We start from the raw sequence: 15,453 nt of genomic DNA on the forward strand, positions 1-15,453 counted from the left end.
TCTCAACACTATAAGCACTATTTTTAGGTTCCAATTGTGTTGCTGGGGGAGGCTGAACTGTGTTCAGTGTGTTTGTGTGTATGCGGGAGAAAGATTAATCATGATTTCAAGAGTACATAAACCATTGTTATTATTTTTAAAGCAGTGTATTTTAAAAGCAGAACTTTGCTTATTTTCTATACTAACTATAGCAGGGTTACCAAAAAGAAAAAGAAACAAAACTCAGCAACCTGCCATCCATAAAATAAAGGCTCTATCCTAATAGAGTACAGGGTCAGCTGAATGTTTGTAGCTATAGTCATCCTGTGCCAAATGGGACATGACACTGAATATTTTATGGCAATTAACATGTCTAGCTCCTCTCTGCTAACATAAATGGTAGGAGGACCATGGCATGCAGGGACAGGGCTTAATCCTTCCCCCCCCCCCAGCCACAGTCCTGATGACACCCCACCATTGCCCAAGCTGGTGTCAGCCCTGGAAGGAAAGCTCAATTTCTCCCCCTGTAAGTCGAGGGCTCCAGATTAGGGCTCCAACCAGCGGTGTTTGAAGCTTCGATGGTCAGACACGATGGGAGCTGTTATACTCCAACAACCTACAGAAGACTACAGGTTCCCCATACCTTCTAAAGGAAATCTTCCAGAGCTAAAACTATAGGAAAAGGTTGGATAAGGTTACGTTTTGCAGTTCTGTTATTAGACATTATATTTACTATGGCCCAACCCTTTCTAGAAGGAGAGGAATTATGGTCAGACATGAGTGTGGATCCCTCCTGACTGATCTCCCTGTTTGCTCACCATGCACTGAGCTCATTCTAGCAGGCTCTTGCGTCTTGAATGCTTGTTCACCAAGCAAGTCAAGGGTTGACAGCAGCTAGTGAGGTCATTGAGAAGTCTAGCCAAGGCCTGTATGCCATTACAATGAAGTAATAATGTATTTATAACACACCTAACCACTGATGGCTTCTATTCCTGCTGGGTTTCCCTCCATCCCCTGCGTTTGCACAGATGTTTTCTGAAAAACGGGAGAAACTGGCCTCCAGGAAGGACCGTGTGGAAAACAAGCCGTGTCTGTTGATTCTGGCTGGCTTCTATAACGATAGTTGTTAGCACACAGGATTTATGTTTCAAATATCATTTTAATTTCTCAGGCTGCCTTTCTTATCCAGAAAATGTTAATTCAACAGTGCAGTATAAATGCTGTAGCTCCTTTTAATATATATATATATATAGAGAGAGAGAGAGCGCAACTGTTTCCAAGAAAATACATGAGGCAGCAAGTGTGCTCCCTCACCATGGAATTTGTGCTAAAACATATTAAAGAGACATCCTGAAAGAAATTATGTCATTGGGTTATTCATTAATTACTTTCCCCCCTACCCTGCCATGACTAAGAAGGATTAGCCAAGTTCATAGAGGATAATAGGTCAATAGCTATTCACTATGAAGGTCCATAAATAGCAACCTTAAGGTCCATAAATAGCAACACCCTGGTGGTCCCAGGCCCTAAGGAAGTTAGATTGGCTTCAACCAGAGCCAGGGCCTTTTCAACACTGGCTCCGGCCTGGTGGAACGCTCTGCCTCATGAGACCAGGGCCCTGCAGGAACTGATTTCTTTCCACAGGGCCTGTAAGACAGAGTTGTTCCACCGGGCCTTTGGCTTGGAGCCAATTTGATTCCCTCCCCCTCTTTCTCTTTCTTTTTTCTTTCTCCTCCTGTGATGAGGCTGCATTTTAATATTTTAATGTTTCAATATTTTAATGTTGTATTTTAATCTTGTTTTTAAGTTGTATTCATTCAACTTGTTTTTATTATTGCTTGTTAGCCGCCCTGAGCCTGGCCTTGGCTGGGGAGGGCGGGGTATAAATAAAAATGATGATGATGATGACGACTGACAGCGCATACGTGCTTACTAAGAAGGAAACCTGATTGAGTCCAATGGGACTTAGAATCACAAAAATGTAGAGTTGGAAGGGACCCCAAGGGTCATCTAATCCAACCCCCTGAAATGCAAGAATCTCAACTGAAGCATCCATGACCGATGGCCATCCAAACTCTGCATAAATACCTCCAGAAGAGGAGAGCCCACCGGCTCTCATGGGAATCCATTCCACTGTCGAACAGCATTTACCGTCAGAAAGTCAGGGCCGGATTTATGTATAGGCTTCGTAGGCTGAAGCCTAGGACCTCTAGTTCTAGGGGGCCTCGCCATCCTGCCCGCTCCCCAGCGCCGCAGTCAGTCTTCCCTCTCCCAAAATTGCAAACCCAAGACTTCATGCGAGGGCATTTCTCCCCCATTTCAATGACATTTTGCTTCAAAAGGAAAGGAGGACTTGGACATCGTCTCCCTCCATAATCCTCTAAGGGAGAAGTCACGTACTTAACTTGGATACCACCACTTCCCATAATCCTTGGGATATACAGTGGTGCCTCGCAAGACGAAATTAATTCGTTCCGCGAGTTTTGTCGTCTTGCGATTTTTTTCGTCTTGCGAAGCACGGTGTCGGAAAAGTTTTGGAAAAGCTTCAAAAATCACCAAAGTTTCAAAAACCTCAAAAAAGGCTACCACACTATGAGTTGCTCCTCGAAGTCAAGTCGCAACTGTATTAACGGTGTTAAGAAAAAGGAAACAAACTTGCAAGATGTTTCCGTCTTGCGAAGCAAGCCCATAGGGAAAATCGTCTTGCGAAGCAGCTCAAAAAACAAAAAAACCCTTTCGTCTTGCGAGTTTCCCGTCTTGCGAGGCATTCGTCTTGCGAGGTACCACTGTACAGTCAAGTACACAGCACCCCTCCCTTGAGGGGAACAATGAACATCCATTGATAGATTTCCCGAGGCCAGGTGTTCCCACTGCCCATCCTTGGGAAGGCCAGAAGGCAAGGATATGCATTGATAGTTCTATTGTTCTTTAGGTGGCGGGTACTTAAGGTGTTGGGGACTTGATCTGATAACCAGGGCAAGTTGATGAACTTGGGTAACCTCACGACTCCCCTCCCTCCTTGTGACATGATGATGATGTATCAGTGATGTATCAATGATGGTTCTGGATATGTATTCTGAGAAAGTTCTTCCTGATGTTTATTTGGAATCTCCTTTCTTGTAACTTGAAGCCGCTGGTTTGGGTCCTACTCTCCAGAGCAGGAGAAAACAAGCTTGCTCCATCTTCCATGTGACAGCCCTTGAGATATTGGAATACGGCTATCACAGCTCCTCTCACTCTCACTATTTTCCAGGCTAAACATACTCAATTCCCTCAACCATTCCTCATAAGACTTGGTTTCCATACCCTTGATCATCTTGGCTGCCCTCCTCCGCATATGTTCCAGCTTGTCAATATCCTTTTTAAGTTGTGGTGCTCACCTTGGTCATTCCCAAGCAGGTGCATAAAGGACTGCAGCCTAGATGCTGGCCAAAGCCTTTAATATCTTTGTGGACATTCAATTCTAATAAATCCATTTCTTAAATAATAACAATAATTTATACAGTGGTACCTCAGGTTACATACGCTTCAGGTTACATATGCTTCAGGTTACAGACTCCGCTAACCCAGAAATAGTACCTCAGGTTAAGAACTTTGCTTCAGGATGAGAACAGAAATCGTGCTCCGGCAGTGCGGCAGCAGCAGGAGGCCCCTTTAGCTAAAGTGGTGCTTCAGGTTAAGAACAGTTTCAGGTTAAGTAAGGACATCCGGAACGAATTAAGTACTTAACTCGAGGTACCACTGTAATTGAAATAATTGAAATAAAATAATTATTTAAAACAAAGTTTAGCAAGAGAAGCCTTCTGGGATATATGGAGTGAGTAAACACTGCAAATTTTGTGCAGGAAAAGAACAATATGCGTAAAGTTGCAGAGCCAATTGTATGTTGTATCAAAGCACCTCTGCAAAACATGCTACTGGAACGGCATATCTAGGGTAGATCGATGATAGATGCAAAGAAGATGAAGAAGTTAATATATATGTCATGCTATTGAACAGTCAGAAGCTGGGAAAGAATATAGAAGATGATGCAGTGATGTGACACCACTTAACTGATGTCTCTCTAGCTGAGTCACTCCTGCAAACCATGAGAAGGAAGAAGAAGTCAGTGGTGAGGTTGTACAGTGCAAACGCACCCGTGGAGCCAATCTGGTGCTCCTGCCAGCATGTTAGCACCGGCACATGTTCCCAATAAAGTGTAGTTTGGTCCGAAATGAAACCACTCACCCAAGAGTTTTTCACTTGCAAGTTGAAGAAGGGGTGGGGCTACAAAAAGCCTCCTTGGTACAGTACAGTGGTACCTCGGGTTACAGACGCTTCAGGTTACAGGTGCTTCAGGTTACAGACTCCGCTAACCCAGAAATAGTACCTCGGGTTAAGAACCTTGCTTCAGGATGAGAACAGAAATCACGCAGCAGCAGCGGCGCGGCGGCAGCAGAGGGAGGCCCCATTAGCTAAAGTGGTAACTCAGGTTAAGAACAGTTTCAGGTTAAGAACGGACCTCCAGAACAAATTACGTTCTTAACCTGAGGTACCACTGTATTTTAGCACTTACACACCTTTCCATACCTTGGTGAGCTCAGCGAAACAAAACCCCTGTTATCTGCTAGCCACACAGGGCTATTATGGGATGCTGGGGAGACCTTTCACTTAATATTAGAGCAACTCAACCTGAGAGCCAGTGTGGTGTAGTGGTTAAGAGCGGTAGACTTGTAATCTGGGGAACCGGGTTCGCTTCCCTGCTCCTCCACATGCAGCTGTTGGGTGACCTTGGGCTAGTCACACTTCTTTGAAGTCTCTCAGCCCCACTCACCCTACAGAGTGTTTGTTGTGGGGGAGGAAGGGAAAGGAGAATGTTAGCCGCTTTGAGACTCCTTCAGGTAGTGATAAAGCGAGATATCAAATCCAAACTCTTCTTCTTCTTCCCACAGGCACTGTGGTCAGTTGCCCTAGTATCTTTGGGGAAAGGGATGCTAAAGTTTTAGAGCCAGGAGGAAGCGAAGGATGCATTCCCTTGCCACAAAGAGAAAGAATAATTTCATCACTATTTTTCAAACATGATGTCTAGGCTAATTTCATTTTTACTACTTTCCCAATGAGCTATCAGATCCATTGCAAGACAATGGCACCGCAAGAAATGCAGTTACCAATGCAGCCATCACATTTCAATTTCCATCCTATTTCTGTGGGCCTCCAATTATAATGCATTCTGTCACCCAATAAAGTCTCATCTCCCTAAGCCACGCTATGGGCTATCAGTCTAAAACAAAGACCAATTTCAATTTGTAGGGGAAAAGAGAGGAGCCTCAGAAAAAAGGAACAATTGGCTGTTGGATTGGTGCTGCCAGTTCTAGAATCCAGGCATTAAGTTTGCATGGCACACAACCAACTGTAATACTATCATTTTCAGGGCTGGTTATTGAATCGCTGCCTCTCAATGAACTGCGTCGTTCACCCTCTTTGCTCAATGCACAGTGCTGGCGCTGAATGCCAGCCTTGCAGAATAAAGCTGGTGAATAACTTAAGGCCCCAACTGCCAACTTCTCTTCTCCTCAACTAGTTTTTCTATTCAGTTAATAAACAGAACCTTCACACACACACTTCCAGGTCTCTCCCCCCCCCGCCCTCCCCAAAATCTACTGTGCGTCCCTTGTATAAGCACGGAGGTTTGTGCCTAAGTGAAACCGATCCAATTAATGTTGCCAGCCAACCAAGGGGGAAAGATTAGCCTGGGCTGTGGGACAGTAATTTGAATTCTTTCAGTAAAAGTCAGTAGCATCACTGTCCCTTGATGTATCTGCTAGGGACTCTAGAACAGATGCTAAGCAGCAATGTGAGGCAGCAGTCAGTAGGTCTGTGCCGGCCACCCGCTCCCGGATCCAACCTGGCACCTAACCAGACCCCAAATGATTCGGGGGGCAGCCCTAAAGTTTAATTTGGCTTTTAAACCCCAATTAAATCTGCCGTCAGGAGGGGGGCAAGGGAAGAAGGAGAGTTGCTGTGTTCCTTCCTTTGGCAACCTAATGTTTAATCAGGGTTTAGAAACCCTAATTAAACATGCAATGGGGGGGGGGGTAGGGAAGGAAGAGACAAAGCACTGTGTGCTCCAGAGTGTCCCCTTTGGTATCTCTCAGGTCCCAGAATTTTTGAAACTAAAGTCTCCAGTTTCTCCAAGTAGTTGGTTTGTTCGGCAGCTCCTTGAGAGAAAGGGGCTGTGCTGCCAATCTGGTAGAAGCTGAGACGTCACAAGTGGGTGGGGAGCTGAAGGACAAGAGAATTTCTCCTCTGCAAATATTCATTTGACATCTGTGTAAGAGAACCATCAAATTATTCTATGGTGATGCGCACATTCCACATTTAGAGGTCCCCGATCCCTCTCACTAAACTACAGTTCCCAGGATTTCCCGGGAAGAGGGAATGATATTTAGATAAATTTCAGTCCGTAATATGAATATGCCCAGATAAAGTTTATCTGAACTGGAATCAGCTTTGTTATTTAGCAATCACTGGTTGAGTTTAGGACATGTTCACTTAGATATATATATATATACAGTGGTACCTTGGTTGTCAAACTTAATCCATTCCGGGAGTGTGTTTGACTCCCGGAACCTTTCATAAACCAAGGCGTGGCTTCTGATTGGCTGCAGGAGCTTCCTTCACCCAATTGGAAGCCGTGGAAGCTGCACTGGACATTCAGCTGCCAAAAAACATTTGCAAACCGGAACACTTACTTCTGGGTTTGTGGCGTTCGGGAGCTGATTTGTTTGGGAACCAAGCCATTCGACAACCAAGGTACCACTGTACTTGAAGGGTTTAGTGGAATGTATTGCCCAATGCAATCAGATATGCCAGGTATCATATCCCAGTTCAAGGAGTCATTTTCTGATCCATGTCACAAATTCAAATTCAGAATCTTTTTCATATGTTTGCATCAATGGGGAACTTGTTAGATTCCAAGATTTGGAGAGCCACAGGTTTGCCACCCCAGCTTTAGAGGCTCTATTAAAATTAGACTTTCCCAGTTTCCCCCAGAACCTATACAGTGGTACCTCTGGTTACAGATGCTTCAGGTTACAGGCGCTTCAGGTTACAGACTCCACTAACCCAGAAATAGTAACTCGGGTAAAGAACTTTGCTTCAGGATGAGAACAGAAATCACGCAGCGGCAGCGGGAGGCCCCATTAGCTAAAGTGGTACCTCAGGTTAAGAACAGTTTCAGGTTAAGAACAGACCTCCAGAACAAATTAAGTTCTTAACCCAAGGTACCACTGTACTGTGATTTCTTTATTCCCGCCAAATGGCTTAATGTACAACATAGTACATTAAACAAATATTACAGGGTGTTGTTGCTGTTTTTTATAACAACAACAACAACAACAATTTATTATTTATACCCCGCCCATCTGGCTGGGCTTCCCCAGCCACTCTGGGCGGCTTCCAAAAGAATATTAAAATACTATAATACATCAAACATTAAAAGCTTCCTGAAACAGGGTTGCCTTCAGATGTCTTCTAAAAGCCTGGTAGTTGTTGTTCTCTTTGACATCTGGTGCGAGGGTGTTCCACAGGGAAGGTCACTACCGAGAAGGCCCTCTGCCTGGTTCCCTGTAACTTGGCTTCTCGCAGTGAGGGAACCGCCAGAAGGCCCTCGGTACTGGACCTCAGTGTCCGGGTAGAACGATGGGGGTGGAGACGCTCCTTCAGATATACTGGACCAAGGCCATTTAGGGCTTTAAAGGTCAGCACCAACACTTTGAATTGTGCTCGGAAACGTACTGGGAGCCAATGTAGGTGTTATGTGGTCTCTGCGGCCGCTCCCAGTCACCAGTCTAGCTGCCGCATTCTGGATTAATTGCAGTTTCCGGGTCACCTTCAAAGGTAGCCCCACGTAGAGCGCATTGCAGTAATCCAAGCGGGAGATAACCAGAGCATGCACCACTCTGGAGAGGCAGTCCGCAGGCAGATAGGGTCTCAGCCTGTGTACCAGATGGAGCTGGTAAACAGCTGCCCTGGACACAGATTTGACCTGTGCCTCCATGGACAGCTGTGAGTCCAAAATGACTCCCAGGCTGCGCACCTGGTCCTTCAGGGGCACAGTTACCCCATTATGGACCAGGGAATCCTCCACACCTGCCCGCCTCCTGTCCCCCAAAAACAGTACTTCTGTCTTGTCAGGATTCAACCTCAATCTGTTAGCCGCCATCCAACCTCCAACCGCCTCCAGGCACTCACACAGGACCTTCACTGCCTTCACTGGTTCTGATTTGAAAGAGAGGTAGAGCTGGGTATCATCCGCATACTGATGAACACCCAGCCCAAATAGCAACAGCTGGTTTGTGTTGCATGTGAAAGTGAACTGGTATGCTTGGTCTTTTTTTGGTCTCTGTCTCACAGAGTTCTTTCTCCTGGCGTACAGTTCCATTGTTTAGCTCTGCATGATAATATGACAGGCCAGAGCCTCTCACTAGGAAGAGTTGCTAATGTATGCGTCCATCATCAGTACTGCCATTAATTCATTCCTGAGCAAAACTGATGGAGAAATGTGTGTGACATCAAAATTCCATTTACAGGATGGAACGTTAAGAATATTTCATTGTGATTATCTGATACTTAAGCAGAAACACATTTTGTAAAAAGCCGAGTGCAAGGCTCAAGCATTCATTATAAGGAAGAGCCCTGCACTTGCATTTTTACACAGGCAGGCCCGCCATTCCATTCCTATGATTGCATGTTGTATGTACAGTGTTCAAGTGCTGTGAATGCCAAAATGAAACATTGGCTCAAAGAACTTCTGTGCATTGGAAATGAGAGCAACAAACAAACAAAACCAATATATCTCTCTAGAGCTCAGAAGGATTCCAAGGGCAGTTCAACCAAGATTAAAGAAAGACAAATGACAAATTCCTGCAGAACATTGGGTCAGCATTTTAAAAGGGCAGTGCTTTTTAATTCTGCTTTTTACAAAATTATTCCTCTGTTTACTTTTGGCCCACCTTATGAAATGTCCGTGCATGTTCTTCCAAGTGCAGGTGTATATACTGTTGCTTAACATGACATAAGAGTTTGGATTTTATATCCCGCTTTATCACTACCCAAAGGAGTCTCAAAACGGCTAACATTCTCCTTTCCCTTCCTCCCCCACAACAAACACTCTGTGGGGTGAGAGACTTCAAAGAAGTGTGACTAGTCCAAGGTCACCCAGCAGCTGCATGTGGAGGAGTGGGGAGGCGAACCCGGTTCACCAGATTACAAGTCTACCGCTCTTAACCACTACACCACACTGGCTCTCTTGTACAACATAAGCGTGTTGTTCAACAGCAAGTAACACCAGCATTACTTGTCAAGCACATACCAGGTGCCTGGAGACAGCCAGGTCATGCATCCCTAGCTGTGGGTAGGGAAGGAAGGAGCGCATAGAGGAAACGCCATGGTGCATCTGTAGCAGCACAACTGGATGCCTCTATCTGCCCCAGCTGCAAGAAAGCAATTGATTACGGTAAATAATTAAATTTATATATCACCCTTCATCCCAAGAGCTCAGGGGACTTCACAAGATGAAAATACATGATAAAAGCACAAAAACTGTGAGAACAAAAACAAAACAAGACAATAACCCCATCTGCCACAAACACATTTAAAGGGCCATAGGATATTAATTAGCCAAAGGCCTGGTTGAAGAGGAACATGTTCGCCTGGCACCTAAAGGTGTGTAATGAAGGCAGCAGATGAACCTCCCTGTGCCAACCTCTGGACCTTTCATGAAGGAGGCACATGAAGAAGGGAATCAGAAGAAGAAGAAGAAGAGTTTGGATTTGATATCCCGCCTTTCACTCCCTTTAAGGAGTCTCAAAGCGGCTAACATTCTCCTTTCCCTTCCTCCCCCACAACAAACACTCTGTGAGGTGAGTGGGGCTGAGAGACTTCAGAGAAGTGTGACTGGCCCAAGGTCACCCAGCAGCTGCATGTGGAGGAGCGGAGACGCGAACCCGGTTCCCCAGATTACGAGACTACCGCTCTTAACCTCTACACCACACTGGCTCTCGATGATGATTGCAGAGCCTGGATTCTGGGGAGAGGTGGTCCTTGAGGTATTGCAGTCCTGAGCTGTTTAAGGCTTTATAGGTCAGAACCAGCACTTTGAATTGGGCCCGGAAATTAACTGGCAGTCAGCCCAGTTGGGCCAGGATCTCTCCTGTATCGGTCTCTACAGCCACAGCAGGTGCTGTAACTCTCCTGAGGCAGACAGATGCAAACAACAATATACTAAGCACTGCTCTGATGGAACCACTTGCGGAAGTAAACTTTGCCACAAGGCTGGTGGCAGCAGTGGCTACAGCTCTGGCAAATGTGGAACAAGGGCTCACATCCGAAAAGTATAAAGTTGGCATACTCCTAATGGAACATGAGGGCCAAGAAAGAAATCATACACTTTTCAATATACAGTGGTGCCTCGCAAGATGAAAATAATCCGTTCCGCGAGTCTCTTCGTCTAGCGGTTTTTTCGTCTTGCGAAGCAACCCTATTAGCGGATTAGCGGATTAGCGCTATTAGCGGCTCAGCGGTTTAGCAGCTATTAAAGGCTTAGCGGCTTAGCGGCTAAAAGGCTATTAGCGGCTTAGCAGCTATTAAAGGCTTAGCAGCTTAGTGGCTAAAAGGCTATTAGCGGCTTAGAAAAAAGGGGGGGAGCGAAAAAAATCGCAAGACGTTTTCGTCTTGCGAAGCAAGCCCATAGGGAAATTCGTCTTGCGAAGCAGCTCAAAAACGGAAAACTCTTTCGTCTAGCGGGTTTTTCGTCTTGCGAGGCATTCGTCTTGCGGGGCACCACTGTAGTGTATACACTTGCCCGCCCATAAGATACCAAAGAAGAACCTGGAGCACTTCTGGAAAATGTGCCCAAACCAGTGCCTTCTTTCTAAAAAAAAAGTTATCTCATTTTGACTCAAGAAAACCACCATTTTGTAGTTCAAATCGGGGGAAACAAATACAGAAAATGGACAAAAGTGCAAAGATTCACAAAATGTTTAGGGGTATGTGTACCCCTTTTTCTGTGTCCCTCCAGAAAAAAGCACTGGCCACGAACTTCACATCTAAACCAAAGAGAACCATTTCACAATGAATAGGAGGTTGTTGGTCTTTCACCAAGTCCAATAAGTGGCACTTTTGTAAGAAAAAATAAGCCTCACATAGATGTAGCACAGCCCTGCTTTAAACTAAAAATAAAACAAAAAATCTAACTCTACGGGGAAGAGTGAGATAAAAGGATAGATGATCGAGATGTCAGAAAGTTATATCGGCTTAAGGGAATACATTAATTTTCAAGAGATACGGGGAATTGGGAAGATGGGCTGAGCTTACCTATGGATATATGTTATCGCTAACAATGTTGGAAAAGAAATTCTCATAAGGGAGAGTTGCAGGAGGCTTTTGTGAATTTGAATTCTGTGGGAAATAATGCAACTCTATCAAGAGATTTCACAATCCATTTCTTTCTTTTCTGCTTAGTTGACCTGATGAAAAAGGGAACGACCAATAGTTTCCCAAGTTCTCAGCTCTTCTTCCCCTGCCCCTTCATTTAACCATATATTTATTTAAACCTTATGTCAGGGAGCTGTTCAGTGGTATGTCCTATAGAAAGACACAAAGAAGAAAAGCTACAGTTTTCCCCTTGATCCTATGCCAGGGAAAGCACTTTTTTTTGAGAAAGTGTGTAAAAACGTGATTTAGATTTAGGCTCTTGTAAGATCTGGGGGCTTCTACAAGAAGGCACCTTTCAATTCATGCAGGGCTTACTTAGATGTGTCCACAAATTCACAGAAAAATATATTGGGGGCATACCTAAACAGTTCAGTTTTAAAACTTGTATAAGTGTTGTGGCTTCTTATGAAGATTGTTTGACCATGCCCAATTGGTAATGAACAGATTCAGAATATCACTTGAGGAAAGCAATTATTAATACTATTGTAATAAAAATAACTAACTCTGAAGCAGCCGTTTTAGAAACTCATAAGTCTTTGGTGTTCTCTCTGTTTCTTGTCCCGGTAACCTAGTGAAAATATTTCAGGCAAATCCCCCATTCTCCAAAAGAAGGTTTGAGAAAAAAGTTATGGATAGGCAAGCAGCAGATAAATATTCAAACTTCTAGATGATTATTGGAATGGAACCTCTGAAGATTCCTACGGTTGCACAAATAGTGTTATGGTCCACTAAATAGATCTAGAATCGTATGGAAGTCTGTACTGCATAAGTTATAAAGGACCTGATCCAAAGGCTATGCCAGCTAATTCAGACTTCTGGTGAAATAATGAAGTATTGGGTCAGGTACTAACAGTAAGCATGGATACACATGAGGTATTTCTCATCTCTGCCTCATGGACCACAAAGATTGACTCTTTTCTATCTAAGCTCCTATCAAGACTTTACATTAAACTCTTGCTCTTTCTAACCTTCAGTGGAATTTTGGAGTGCATACATTTCTGAGAGTCTGACTGTATGAAGTTGGGTTGCTAATCCCCAGTGGCTACCAGTGAGCAATAACCCCAAATCCTGCGGCTGAATTTTGTGAATCTGAATTTTGTGCCTTTGTGGTGATTGCCAAATTGAAGGTTTATTAAAACAAAACCAGCTCCACCAAAACATTTCAGTCGATACGTATGCACAATTCAGGGGAAGTTTTGGATGCCTATATTCCTTTGAAATAATCAGGGTTTAAACATCTTGCCAGGCTCTTACAACCTGTTCATTTCAATGAGACAAATACACATACCAGACTGTGCTCTATCTGAAATTTTTTAAAAGTTTACTTCAAAGCTCTCCATTGTGGGGCTAATGTTTATCACTTATGGTATCCTAGAGCACCTTGGGTGTTAAGCACCATCACAATATCTTTCCATCTCCAACATTCCCAGTCCGGTGGATCAGATCATTTATCACAATGATTTGGAGTTATGCAGCAATTCTGTGTAGAAACTCCTAAGAAATACAGTCAGCTTTGCATAGTGGATGGATGATGATGATGATGACTACTACTTTTTGCATGTTTACAAGGAACACAACTCTACTTCTCTGAAGAGACATTTCCCTCTCTGCTTTAATCTTCTTTCATCAGATCTTCTGGCAGATGAAGGAACTGCAATTGCCCACTTTGCACAACTTCAAAGCCCTCCCCCCCCCCCACCCGAGCCTCTACTATGGCAAGATACATAGGTTATTTTTTTATTTTAAAAAGACATATATTAATGAGGGAGAGACAGCGACAGAGGAAAAACCACACAGAAAACAGATCAAGACATTATCAAATCATGAGATTAGGTAACAGCAGGAGTGTAACTACGCCAGACTTGGTTCCAATTTTTCTATTATCCTAAGATCTGTAGTAAGGAATTTCAGCAAATTTGCACGTCGCAAGCTGTTCAGCCTAATGTTAAAAACATTTCAAGTGTCCTCAGGTTTCATTAATCTGAAGATGGTGGTTGATCAGTTAACACATTCTTTATGAATGCACCCAGAGACCCCGATGCAACGCCACTGACATAGTGGACATATTAATCAGTGTTAGCATTAATAATATGTGCACAAGCAATCAGATTGCAAATCCACATGGCTCTAGTGAAATAGGAGCATTTCCCCCAAAGCAAAATATTATGGTTTATCACTGGGAAAATGCAATTTCCTCCAGAGAGAAGGAAATGTTTGGTAGTACAACATCTGCACTACTTTAAGAATTAGGATCCTTTGCAACATGTTAGTAGGTGCTATGCTTTCTGTACACTAAAAAAACAAAAAACAAAGCGTGTTCTCCATAAAAGAGAGCATGTTTTGCGGTTGGGGGAACAAGCCACCCTGCCGTTACTGGGCAGATTTTGGGAGGAACCCAAGCCTTTAAGTAGTTAAATTGGGTTGCTGGGGAGTTTTGTTTGTTGCCAATTTGGAGGAGGGGTCAGAGTCTTTAAATACAGGACGCCCAACGTTGGGCGTCCTCTTGGCCATTTTACATCGGATCACTTGCCCTCCCTCCCTTTAATAGGGGGGGGGGGTTCTTGATCGCTTGACCTTGCTATGCCTGTCATGCGTTCGTCTGCCTTGGAGCGGGGGCCTGGTAGGAATTTTGCCATCTGGCTGATTGGCTGGTGCCATTTGGTTTTTGCCTACTGCGTAGCAAATTGTCACAACTTGTAAGGTTGGCGGTTAGGCATTGGTTAAAATTGGTTCTTGGAGGGGTAAGTGCCATCCCCTCCAAATGGTGCGGAAAGGGAATTCCGTTAAAGGAATCCAGGGGCTTGCCATTCTTTTCGTCCTTGTCCCTGGCATCGGACTTGGGCCGTGCAAGCCCCACAGGAACATGAGGGTGAGAAGTGAGGGACTGATGCCCAGCTTCATTTTCTCACCCAATACTTGTTTCCCACGCTGGCTTCCGTTGGTGTCCGGAAGGCCAGCTCTGTCCCTGGGGGCAAGGACAGATAGTCATAACCAATGCCTAAGCAACCACTCACATTTTTTGTATTTTGAATAAAGTTGTGGCCAAAATTATGCCAAAAACCTTAAACAAAAATTGATGTGTGAAGTGTGAATTTTTTTGGGGGTGGCATTGTGGGACTCAACACGCAAACACCAAGTGCCAGGAAAGACCGACCACAGCTTTGTATTTAATGACTCAACAGCTGCAATAGCTGCAGGTTACCAGAAACAAGCCCACTGTCAGTGGTGGAAGGAAGCCTCTTCCTTTGTGACCGGCATGGAAACCAAGCTAGTCCACTGGAGGAAAGGCGATTTTTAAAGTTGCTGGCTGGCTGCAGGGAACAGGCACCTTGGAAACACAAACTACTAGCCCTTTAGCAAACTAGAGGCTAGGCTAGTAACTTTTGTGGGCCTTTTTACGAGGCTGACCCATCATATGCTTTAAGTGGAGGGCACACGGCGATATTGAGAGGAAATCCCCACGCACAATGTATCTACAGTTTCTGCCCCTCAGCTGTTAACTTTTCTACCTTAGGTAGCTTTCTACCTCAGCAGTGTTTATTAATTGACAGTATAAACTGTTAAAGGCAGTTTCCTGCCTTATTTTCTTTTTCCGGGGAGGGCGGGGGGAAGAAAGAGGGAGAAGGCACAGGGGGACAAGCCATGAAGAGCTGAAAACATTCATATTCCATTTGAAACCCATGATTAAAAAGCTTAAAAATTCAAATCAACGTAAAAAACTGTTTTATTCTAATACTCTGGAAGGTTTCAGTGAACTCCATTATTTTCACTCACTATTTGCTTGAATAATTTAGGCAAGGAAGCTAAATTATACATAAAGTGTACAGTTAGAAGAAAAAGTTCATGCACAGCCCCAGGCTATAGGCATCCCCTAATGATGTCTGTAGTCAGTGGAAAAGAACTCGTTAGACTGAGAGTAATTTCTGAGGGTTTAAAATTTTCTCTCTTAAAGCAGTAATGTTCCTAAATACAAATTGTGCAAGTAATAATAATAATATT

The sequence above is a fragment of the Podarcis muralis genome, chromosome 3, assembly GCF_964188315.1.
Source record: "Podarcis muralis chromosome 3, rPodMur119.hap1.1, whole genome shotgun sequence".
Lineage (NCBI taxonomy): Eukaryota > Metazoa > Chordata > Lepidosauria > Squamata > Lacertidae > Podarcis > Podarcis muralis.